The sequence below is a fragment of the Macrobrachium rosenbergii genome, chromosome 12 (assembly GCF_040412425.1).
Source record: "Macrobrachium rosenbergii isolate ZJJX-2024 chromosome 12, ASM4041242v1, whole genome shotgun sequence".
Classification (NCBI taxonomy): domain Eukaryota; kingdom Metazoa; phylum Arthropoda; class Malacostraca; order Decapoda; family Palaemonidae; genus Macrobrachium; species Macrobrachium rosenbergii.
In genome coordinates, this window is record NC_089752.1 from 111512824 (window position 1) to 111525372 (window position 12549).

General features: G+C 35.9%; 2 protein-coding genes across 6 annotated transcripts in view; one reads left to right on the top strand and one right to left on the bottom strand.

Moving 5' to 3' along the window:
* foxo (forkhead box, sub-group O) overlaps positions 1 to 9001 on the top strand; it is a 580500-nt gene extending 571499 nt beyond the window's left edge. For all 5 annotated transcript variants that reach the window (XM_067112735.1, XM_067112736.1, XM_067112731.1 and 2 more), the window contains one exon: positions 901 to 9001. The gene's annotated coding sequence lies outside the window, so the exon portion shown is untranslated. The remainder of the gene's footprint in view (positions 1 to 900) is intronic.
* The window catches only part of LOC136843875 (palmitoyl-protein thioesterase ABHD10, mitochondrial-like), a 61050-nt gene continuing 50807 nt past the window's right edge, over positions 2307 to 12549 (bottom strand). The window contains exons 6-7 of the transcript XR_010854707.1: positions 11470 to 11647; positions 2307 to 5561 (exon numbers count right to left, since the gene is read on the bottom strand). The gene's annotated coding sequence lies outside the window, so the exon portion shown is untranslated. The remainder of the gene's footprint in view (positions 5562 to 11469; positions 11648 to 12549) is intronic.

Genomic DNA, 12549 nt, shown 5'->3' on the forward strand with positions numbered 1-12549 from the left:
GAGCCCTAAGACATTACTTGAAGTGTATGGCCCCCACAGACCCCTGTGGAGGAGGCTATTCATATGTACAAATTGGGAGAAGTAAAAGGTCTCCAAGAACACAATCTCTTTCTGGCTAAGGGAGGTTGTAGAAAGGGTATACACTCCCACGGGAGGCAGCACACACATGCACACACACACACACACACACACACACACCGAGAAGATCAGGGCCCACAATATCAGAGGAATAGGTCTTTCAGTATATTAAAAATGAACCACTCCATCCTGCAGGAGGTTGTCAAGACGAGTGTCTGAAAGAGAGTCAACCTTCATGTCCTTTTGCCCAAGGGATTGCCCAAGGGATTTGGCCCACAAGTTGTTAAGACACATTCACCCTGGGTCCAGCAATGGCAGCCCAGCAGGTGGTGTAAGGGTGTCAAGGCCTGGAAGGGGGAGCTTCACCCAGGAGGTGACCAGGAGCATCACTTAATCGATCTGGTGTGGAGAGTATATGAACAGACTTGTCTCATGTTTCAGAGTTCTGTCAGAGGTATGTGTGACACTGGCACATCAGAGCCCTCCCGCCTATTGGTGAAGTTCCATTTATGAAAGCGTAGGTTCGTATCCCTCCTCTGCCACCCCTTGTGGTTCTGATCTCTCCTAATCATGAAGGTGAGTGAGGCCATGCGGAGGCTGGTTCACAAAATGGAAGGGTAAGGCTGGCTCAGGTCATGAGTGACTCAGGCCTACCCGATAGAATTTTGTTTTTCTAGTCAAGGACAGCCAAAGTGGGCCTTGCATGACAAACTCCATTTATGAAAGTGTTGATCTGTATCCTAGGAAAAATATAAATTACCTTTTAAAATTTAGTATATCTCTTAACCCTTTTAATCTTTGATTTTTCTTTCATCTTTCTAGGTATGGAGCATCGAGAAGCGCACCTAATCCTTCGGACTGCTAGATAGCTCCTAACTCATCACCTTACACTGCTAGATGTCACTCGCAATCACTCCTCGCCCTGTTTTCGGTTAGTAAAGAAGGCATTCATGAAGGTAGTAACTTGATTCAAATTGTCTTCTATCCCCTTGGCTGCAATGCACCATGGAAGGTCCCCTATGAAGTTCTGGGGAAAGGAGCACTCAAGATGGGGGCAGACATACACTTGTAACTAGTAGTGAATGTATAGAAGGAAAATATAAATAATGGATAGGACTCTAAATTCCATGTGTTACGTGATGAAACTATATAAGGACAACATGAAAATAATGAGACGACAGCAAAGGAGCTCAAACATAATTGGGCTTGTTAGCTGAAGCTGGGATGAACATCCTTAATCTACCTCGCCGAGAAAGGAACTGTTTGCATTTTCGCACTTGATGGGGGTTCACTGTGGATAAAATGAATTTCCTCCAGTTCAGGTGTTCACATAATTGGGGAATTGACACTATGCGGTAGTCTTGAGAAAAAAAATTTAAAATCCCTGTACTGTGCTCCAGTTGACTTGCATTATTGCACTTTCTAAAAGAGGCTTAAAAAACTTGTGGAGGTGAAGGGACGATTAGGATGTGATGTGATATGTTCTGAGTGGTGATGAGTCAAGAGAGGAGTTTTAATGCAAGGACAATCACTTTGTTGAGAATAGAAAATACAGTTTTAATTATTGTGGATAAAGATGTAAAGTCCTCCTCCCCTCGGTTGTGATGGTAGGAAATAAATATAACTGATGGTGAGGAGAAAACTATTCGTTGTGAAAGTGTTGTGATAGGGGGTATTCAGGGGAGTCGTAGCTCTTAAAAGCTGATGCAGTTCTCCCCTCCCCATCATCATCATCATCATCATAATTGCCGGGCAATGGCGTGTCAGCACAAGCCTGAAATTGACTATGCTAAATATGGCTTTAGAGGTCATCCTCGTCAACTTTTTTGAAGGAAATCTGACAGTGGGTTTAGCCGTTTGATGTGTCCACTCTACGGAAGAAAAAATTAGAGATAATGTATTTTGGTGCCTGCTGTTTGTATAAACATGCTGTATCAAGCTTATCGTGGAGAATGTTGAAACTTAAAGCGGGCATGCTAGTGTAAATATATATAAACTTGCTTCACTTTCAGGACATGATTGACCCAAGACTTGAATGCCTTGTTTATCATACAAGAACTAATAGACGTCTCTGAAAGTGACATCATGGTGCTTTTCATAATACACTGTGAATTTCAGGAAAGTGGATTTCGTGTTAGGAAACTTTAAGAGTACAGTTTGCAAGCGATCCTTTATATTTTCATAAGGCATTTGAAGAATGCTACAAGGTACTTAATCTCAAATGGGGAAAACCTTTAAACCCAATTTAGCCACAAATTCCATGTTATTTACATGTATTTTCTTTTTCAGACCTTGCAAAACTGGTTATCTGATATTAGGAAAAACACTGATCGTTTCTGTTATGGGTTAATGGCTAATAATGTTGAGTACTTTTCTAATTAAATGGTTGTAGTTTCTTTTACAGCAAATTTTCACCTGTAAAATAAGCTAAAAGTAGGAAATAATTGATTTTTGTATAGCATCGTCATAAATGATAATGAGGTCGCGTTGATGTCTAATTGTTTTTAGTGTACAAAAATTAAATATTAAAAGCAACTTATTCTTTATAATAGGCAAATGGAAAATTTCATTGGAATGGCGAAAGATATATATACGTATCTAGAGTTAATGTATACATATACATATGTACATATATATACTGCATTCAGTATATATATTTGCATGTATGTATATATGTATATATTGAAAAAATATCAAGTGATTGCATTCCAAATGATAGGGAAATGTGCAGGCTCTTTTTGAATAGCTTTTATCCACAGCATCCAGAGAACTGTACTTACTACGAAACGGTATCTTCATTGTAGTAACTTGAAAAAATCTGGGCCTGATGCATAGAATTCACTGACATAAGGCTTAATATTCCGCAGAAGGTTTAGATGAATGCACTTGTTTAGACATTTCCTTTTTACCTGTAATTGCAAATACTGATTAACAACTTGCACAAAAGAACTATTAAAAATTTGTGTTATCTGGTCATGAATGTAAATTTAACATCAGCAATGTTCTGCAGATTCTTCTAACTTGCCAATTATTTGCCTAAGACCTGTTAGATATTATCTCCCAAAACCAATTATATAGTGTGCAATCACTTCCTGCTCTACCCGAAAGTATGTGCAGAAACTACAAATGAAAGGATTGCTGAAGTGCAGAACTAGAGAACGCTTATCAGAAATCAACAATAATGAGCAAACAAAACTGAAGTAAATTGAGAGCTGCAGGTTATTTTAAAAGCAGACCAAAAACAAATATCCACTGAGCTTTAACCTCCTTGTTACGCTAATTTGTTCACGTAATGTTATATTTAGTTAAGACAGTCTCTACTGTATGAGATTATTTTTTCATTCTAGTGAATTCTTTATATAGCTACTATTTAAGTGGGTGCAGGGGCCAAATTTTAATAATCACATTTATGCATTTTATTGGATTTTTGTCATTAATATCACCTGACACATAAATGTATTCTCAAATAAGCAGGCAGAGAAAAGTAATTTTTGCAGTTATATACAACCGTAAGTCTACGCAATATTTTGGTTTTTAATTTTTTCAGACATACAGAACATTCAATTTAAACTTCAAGCATTCAAATTTCTTAATTAAATGACATTCTTTTAATTATATAAACTAACGTGATGCACATGTTAAATGGTAGTATTTTAAAAATCAACCTGTTATACTAAATATAATATCAGTGTACACAAGATTTTTAATCGTCGTGACTGGGAGTAAGGACTCATAGGAGTAATATGGACGCTCTACCAGACATAAAAAGTAATTTAGTAATATTGAAGATATAGAGTTGTGTACCATTATGTTAAGCCTTCTCGTCAGTGTATTCAGAACTTGCCCCAAGATTTACTAAAGCTGCTTCCCTATACTCGTCTTTGAAGGTTTACTAAGGAGATAAGTTCAGGGAATGGACTTTTAATTTAGGAAATTGTTTTAGTTGTAATAAGAGTGACAGTTTGTGATGGAGGATAATGTACAGTACAGTATATTGAACAGGAAAACAATAATCTTGATGCCATAGCCACCTGTTTACAGAAGACTACGGTTTTGTTTTGTTGAACAGCAACTCTTTGTCGATAGATTAGTCTCATGTTGATCATTTTTCTATAACAAGGGAAAATTTATGATTCCTCGGTCTTTATGTAAAATTGCTTGCTGTTTGGCATTTGTACATAAAAGGGTATATACCTATGTACATAATTTTTATGTTGTAGGAGATAGAAAAATGCCTAATTCACTGTTTTATACTATTAAGTTTTGACATCATAAAAATCACAATCACACGTGGAACTTTTTTGTTTTCCACTACTGTGTTCATGTATAAACCCTCAATAATTTGCTACTGATGTTTCCCCCTTCCTCCAATTGATAGAATTTTTAATCAATACTGTTTTTGTTTAAGTTTCAAATTCTCTACACTTAGCAGAATAGAGTATGTAAAATGATGATCAGATTAAAAAAAATGTACTCGTAATGTCTTATCTTAACCCAGTGGGAGTATGAATAAGGAATCAGCATGTCTGAATACATAAAAAAAAGTCTGCAATGGCAATGACCAACCAGTGATGCGGATTACATACCTGTCATAACAAAGCGGTCGTGTGTAAATTCAACCATCTGAAAACAATGAATTGTGGTTTTCCCAAACAATGCTCGACAAAGTATTTCTAAGGACGATTCTAGCAAATTATTGGATGCAATTAATTTTCATGGAAAATATTTTACATTCTGCCTCATAATACAAAATCATATTTTTAATATTCCAATATCATTGAAGGGGAAGGATATCGATCATTCAGGTATTAAATGTTTGCCAAATTCTACTTACGCATGAATTATGGTTCAAGTTTTGGAAGTGGAAGTTATTTTTAAATAGTTACCAAAAAAATAAAAAATCGACTTTATGCAAAACTGTTCAAAGATGCCCGGGGGACTACAGCAATTTTTTTCTTGTTCCCTTATGCTGACAATCATGGTGGACAATACAATCAGCATATTTAAGAGTCTAGCCATTCCTTACTGGTCGAGAATTGGAGGCAACTGGATAAAATCACGAAGCATAATGGACTACTAAATTCTGGTAATAAGTCATGATTTCCTAATGAACTACGAAACTATTAACACCCTAGTGCTAGCCAAGAGTTTGCCAATGAAAACTGCTCCAATAACATCTCAAGATCTTGACAATAACACGCAATTTCTTCAGTGGAACCCAAGGCTGATAGGCCTGTGTAACAATGGAAGTACAGTAGTTTATAAATGAGGCTTCTTTTGACCAAGCATAAAAATCATGAAGCTTGTCAGTGTCACTTCATGTCATAACCTTGCTAACTTCTGCACTTACCATGTGATAAGCAGGAAACAGAGATTCATAAGACACCATGGTTTTTTTTATGGAGATCTTCTCAAATCATTTCAAACACGTAAAAGGAGAAATATTACTGCTTAAATTTCGGTTGGTGTGTCCATTTACAAACCTGGAAAGAATGAGACATTCTAAGACGAACTTTACATGATCAACTGTGTTAAATCTGATAGAAATTGAAGAACCCTTAAATAATTCAAATAGTCATAAGTATCACTGAGTATTTCGCATGATTACCCAGACATCCTCAACACAAACCTGGTATATCACCTCTTAAGTAAACTTTTTTTTTTTTTTTTTTTTTTTTTTTTTTTTTTTTTTTTTTTTGAGGGAGAGTTCTTCACCAATTTACATTCAGACTACCGAAACTTTTCATCTTGCAGTCACTTACAACTGGGACTTTTATCTCTACATTAGAAGGTTACACAACAAAAGGAAATGGGATTTTGTCCAAACTAAAACATCACTTAACACAATTGCTATTTAAATTACAATTTTGGTTTTTGTGGAGAATTAATTCTGATAAAGTAATTAACATGGTGAAAAGTAAATTCTGAATGACAAGCATCAATTTTGAAAACATTTCAATAACCTCAAAACCTAAGGCAAACTGGGTAAACACAAAGCCAATAATATTAAAATATATATAACTCCTCCATAACTCTTAGATGACTACTGAGCACAAAACCCTAATAATTACATCAGTCAAACACTGCACAATATACCATAAGCATAAATAATTCTGAACATTTTCCATAAAAACAGCAAGCATTATTGTGACTCCCTGCCATTTACCTACTTTCATATGAAATATAAATGTCGCTGGTCAGTATTATTTTCCAGCTAATTACTTCCACATAAACATACATACCTTCCTGCTAGTAATTTCAGTCCTTGTCTACAGACATGTCTCTTTATCTCAGAAAAGAAAGCATTGTAAGGCAAAGTGTTCCTGCGCTTGGAATACACTAAAAAAATTTGCCAAGGCAGTCTAAACATTACATGCCATTAAATTCACTACATTTCTTCAACTTCTTTTTTTAATCATTCTGAAGTGGAAAAAGAAGGTGCGAAGGAACCTGTGCATAACTTCATCGTAAAGAAATAAACACAAGAAGGAAGATAGCAGTGATGACATCCTATGGTCTGTAGAAAGCAATTGCCCTGAAATACACCAGACGAGACATGCAGTCAATACACTACCCTTCAAATGCCTAATATGCAAGAACCACGGCGAACTAACCTAAAGATATGACAGGAAAATCTTTTTTCGCCTGCGAATAACCTAACATTGAGGGAATGGAAATCATTAAACGCAGTAATATTACTTTCATTACCCAAAGCTATGTAGGTATGCAGTCTTTAATTTGTATACTAAGGTGAGCAGACAGAAGGCCCTTACAACTAGTGGTCTGGTTAAACTTGAACAACAAAAGCATGATATGTCCCTGTGATTGGTTGCCGCTTCATGCCTGCACACAACTTTAATATAGTTTGCAAAAATACAAGTTATGTTTTTAATCTACGCATTAAAAACCTTACTGAAATGAAGAGACTGTCCCATTATTTCTTTAATTGTCCTTTATAACTTGCGTCAGTTAGTTTCCAATCTGAATTCCTTAAAGAATACTGTATATAATCAAAGGATCTGAGCAACGAGAAAGAGCAGAATTGAGCATCACTGGGTTGAGCTTGCTGGATACCAGTGACCACCATTTCAGTCACCTTTCGTCTAAGTACACATTTCCCTTTTGTCTAAGTACATATTTCCCTTAAGTATATGGGTACCTATACAGTTCTTTTGTCTTTACATATGAATCCTCATCACGAGGAATCAGACCACTTCATTTGCCACTAGAGAACATCGTGAGATGAAAAATCCTAACAGAAAATCACCACTTGACTCGTGGTACGGTAATATAAACAAAATGTATTCCACAAAAAATGTACGAGACATCAAATATGATTCTATGGCTGTTACAACAAACGCTCCAGAATAAACACTGTTTTCTGATTCTGTAGTTTTGAAGCCTCTAGCACAGTGTTGAATTTAACAATGAAATGCAACTGACAATGTAATATTCATTCTCAGTATATTTTTAAAAAGTTATCATTTGCACAACATTCGTTATCATCACTGCATACTCTACTCTTTTAAAGCAAATTGAATAAAAAACACAAAAGCATTACGTTCGTGCTTTACCTACAGGATTTAGTTCAGGACTGATAAGAAAGCTTATATCATAAACTTGCCTTGGAGTTAAGTTGTAGAGATATTTCCAGTTATTAATATTTCAAACTGTCATACGATAGGGAATTCCACATTTGGTGTCAGATGAGAATGTTATAGTTGGGAACTGTGAAGCACACTTGAATGTAATAAGTCCAAGTAGCCCACAATGGCATAAGAAATTAAAATAGTATACATAGTAGTCTAGTTTCTTACTATACAGAGCTTGTATGTTAGTTCCTCTGTGCTGTTTCATTGTTTTTATTTTTTCTTTTGAGTTCCATGGAGAATACTGTATTCCTTGTTGTAAATAGTGTATAGGTTTTATGTCATTAAAGTACCAAAATGACGAGACATCGCCCCTCTGTGAGATTGGTCGCGTTGTGTTTAGAATACACGGAGATTTTATATTTTCTGTACTTAATTTAAGTTAACTGTAAGATCGGCGTGGTCGTCATTTTGGCTTGCGATTTATGAATAATGCACAATTGGCTTCTTTATAGAAAGTATACAACAATTTCGAGGCTGATTCATAAAGAAACATACTGAATATGAATAGCTGCAGAAATCCGAATAGCTCGCCTGAGCATTCTGATTGGTGGTAAAGACAGGGTATATAAAATAATTGTGTTAACGCACATGCGTACGTGATTAATATCAGGTAAATTTGGTGAAAACAGAAGTCTATGGAAACATGGCAAGGTCACCAGACCGATGGGCTATGTGCCTGGAAGGGCGCCTGTCTCGTCTGGAAAAAAAACAAAAAACCAAAAAAAAAAAAAAGTTTTATTAAAAAATAAAAACCGTGCTTGGGATATCCTCATTGCTGATGTCACCAGTGATCTCTATATATTTCTTTTGTTGTGTTGCAAATCGCAAATGATTTATCTTTGTTATGTCTTGCATATTCTGAGTTAGCATGTGAAGGGAGAGAGACTATGGTTGGAACGGTATGGAAGACTTTTGCTCAAGGTACCCACCCACCTTGGACGAGTGACACAACATGGGAACTTCCCTGGCTGGTCAAGAGCAAAGTCATGCAGAAGAGACCAGAGCAGATCTCAGGACACATTTTATTCTAAGTAAAATTCAAAGCCTCACATACATGCATACAAACATTACAGTAAACTTCATGGCAGAACCAGTCACATGTACACTGATGCATTCAAGTTCACCACTTTAACCAGCTACACAATATAAACACAATATAAACAGCCAAGGTTTGGAGGCAAGGGGTTGAAGGTGTGGTCAAAGAAAGTGTAGCTTTCGATGTTGTCATCTGTTGACTGTATGCAGCCAAACAATAAAATGTATGAAGTATATGATTAATCATTTGATATAACCTTTCATTAGTTATAGTTGCTCTCAAGGTAACCAAAAATGTCTGAAGAAGTGCTGATTTGTGGAATGGAAAAATAAAAGCAAAATAAATGGAATACAGAACACATTTCTAAAATCAATAAACCTGTGAAATATAATAATACTATATATATATATACTACAGCTGTGTTATGTATACTATAAAGGGAGACCCTGATTAATGCTAAGTATATGCCAGTTATGATGAACTAAAACTTCAGGATAAATGTGTAAATTATCTTAAACTGGCTTTCCCTACAATAAAGAAATATAACAGTACAACCTATTTCAGAACAGACTAAAAACACTGCAGAAATTTAAAATAATTTAACATTGTCGAGGTGAATGATAAGACGTATGTCAAAAACTTAACTAAATATGAATCCTGCAATACTTTACAAACGGATCAAAAACCTTATAAAAAATAAGCTCATTCAACCTGATATTCTGTGTATTAATATGAAACTTACAAGGAGTCAAATTCGACAACGGATAACCATGAAGTTTTACCAGCTATCGAAGATAAAACTTTAAAAATATATACGAAACACCATTTTTTCTTAATTTACGAATTAAGCCCTCTTAAAAAATGGATGAAATAAAAAATAATTGTAATTTTGTCTTGGAGAACTAAATTTGTCCACTAAATTTTAATATCCTAATTCAGATAAGACTGTGATCAGAGCTAACACACGAACAAATCAAATATCGAATTCATACGGGGGATATGAACAATGAAACATGAAAAGTTGAATTATTAGCAAAAGGATGAAAGTGATAATAGGCATACTGGAAAAGGTCATGTATGCATAAGGCGTTGAGAGAACAGAATTTTAAGGAATGCCACTTGAAAAGTGACAAGGGGTAGACGTGTCATAAACAACCCAGACATTAAGTGGTTAGACAAACACCAAGAAATAAGTTTAATTTACAGAAAGTCAAGACTTCAAGAAGTCGGAAAACATTTTACGCAGAAGTCGGGAAACAGTTTTATGCCAAACCCTAACAAATGTTTTTGAAATCTCAAAACTGATGACCCATGAACCTTCATGAAAGTCCCGAAATGAAGAACACCTAATTTCACTACGTCTTGCTTTACTGAAGTCTTAACAGATTGGACTAATGGTGTTCAAGAATGTGATAGGTGGTTAAGTTTCAAACAATCTCTGAGATGATAAAAGTAAAATCCATTGAATGGTCGAAGAAGTGAGAGGGTTAACAGTTACCCAAAACAACAGCCAGTTCGTCGGCAAACTTCTTGAGGAATCCTAAAGGAATATGAACCATGGCAGATAGTCTTTAATGGTGAGAGAATTCTCTAAGCCTGGCGAGGCCAGAGAATGAGAGAGAGGAAGAGTGCGAAAAGTAAAGGCATCCGAATTAATTCAAGGAGGATGGAGCTGAATAAAGAAAGCCAACGAGTGAATTCGAATGTTGTTTTTTCACTATCTTACCAAGTTAAAGATCCATCAGGATGGACAAAACAGTAGTAGCTGAGCTTGGCAGAGACTGAAATTCTTTCATTAAACGAGAGGAGAGTATTCAGCTTCCTTTCTGAACACAAGACTTCCGCTGAAGAGCTAAGGCACAACATTTAGTAAATGTAAAGCAAGAATGAGCACGCCTCAACGCTCTTGCTTTCTCAACTGGGTGAGTGAGGGCAGGAGCAGGAAAACTAATGGTTGGGTGAAGAGGAAGCTCTATCACGGGAAATATAATTGTCTTTATGTAATAATAACCAAGCTTAAAACCTCTGCAACACTTTCAAGATGGCAGGGCAATTTTTTACCAGGAATTGTCAACGATCTGACAAAATAATCGGTCCATCTGGTGTGCTTCATTCTAAAACTAATTACAAAAACTACTAATTCTTTTATGAGATTAAAACTCTAATCCAAACATACAATTTTCACTCTATATACACTCTTTCTATCCCACCATTTATCCTTAAATCATATGAGTTATTGCAGTCCTTGACATGACAGAATTAGGCATACTATCATCTAAAAAGAAATTTATGACTAAATGGCCTTTTGGCTCACAAACTCACTCCCTTCATAACGGACTGGGATAACCTTATCTTCCACTACTATCATCTCATACGAATTTCATTTTATACCAATTACTTTCAGCTACAACAGTTACTCAACAAATCAAAGACGACCTACTATGAATAAGTTTACGACACATGATTCAAAGGATTGGGTGACATTAAGAATGTAACTTGACACTGTTCAGTTGCAAGTATCCTTTATCCGATTCAGAGACTTCATGATGCATATTAAACATTCCAGATGATTTCATACTTACCATCTACGATATTTTTCTTCAAAGCGTCCCAGTAAATTCATTTTTGCCGTAGCCTATCGAGATAATCCCAAACGGATTCTTGCCTACCTACCAATACGAAAGAGTACTGTGCAGAACTTACCTCAAGTTGATTTCTCAAGAGCTATTGCTTTCGCCAGAACCGCCAGCAGCGTGAGGCCATCGCTCCGCTGGTTACCAATCTCGCTACTTTGGAAGGCAAAGCGATGCGCAATTATCACATGGATTTCTTTATCTCTCTACCTCGGGATACAACCATAATTCCGACTCGAAACAGTGAACTAGACAAATAAGAGATAAATTTATTATCAATACGGAAAAAATAATAACAACAAAATTTACTGCTGATGCAAAAACGGAACTCTAGTTCAAAAAGTTACTTTTTGTATCTTGTGGGGTTTTTGAAACCTGAATAGACTACGCGATGAATAAAAATCAGTGGTTCTTTATCTGAAAGCAAAACTTGAAAAAGAAGCCTATCAATATAAAAGCTGGTGATTTTGAAAGACAATAAGAATAAACACAGCAGATGAAACAGCTCCTTTGTTTTGAAAGGGAAAAAGATAAGGGAATCAAACCCAGTACCACAATTCACTAGCCGCAACTCCGGCCGGAGTTCGACTGACTCGATCTAGGCGACACACGAGATTTGAACAATTTAATTAGGCTGCTTTATATCTAAATTCCAAATGATGTGTACAAAAATGCATCAAAGGAAACATGAGCTCGGTAATCAAAAGCTTGTCAGTTCCAACCTAGAGTTAATTTCACAAACCGTAATGTAGTTTAAAAATTCGTTATTTTTCATTAGAGATCTATCAGCAATAGCCTCAAAAATATCATAACGAAGCAGCCTTGCGAATGTGGGTTCAAATCCTACAACGGAAAGCCAGTGTTCCTCGTTCATTCCATTTCAGATTCCACGTACCCGAAATATTAGGATATCGAGAAGTTTGGCTGATCATAGTGGCCACTGCAATTTGTACTTTAACCTTCAAAACAAAAACGTTTAACCATCCATCAACAGGGAGAGAATGCCTTATTTTCCGTTCTAAGATAAATATATAACTTGAACAGATATGGACGATGAATAATTTTTTTTAATATGCATTTCGGTATTACAGCGATATAACCACTGGTACCGCAATTGAGGTATTACAGAGTATAACCACTGGTACCGCAA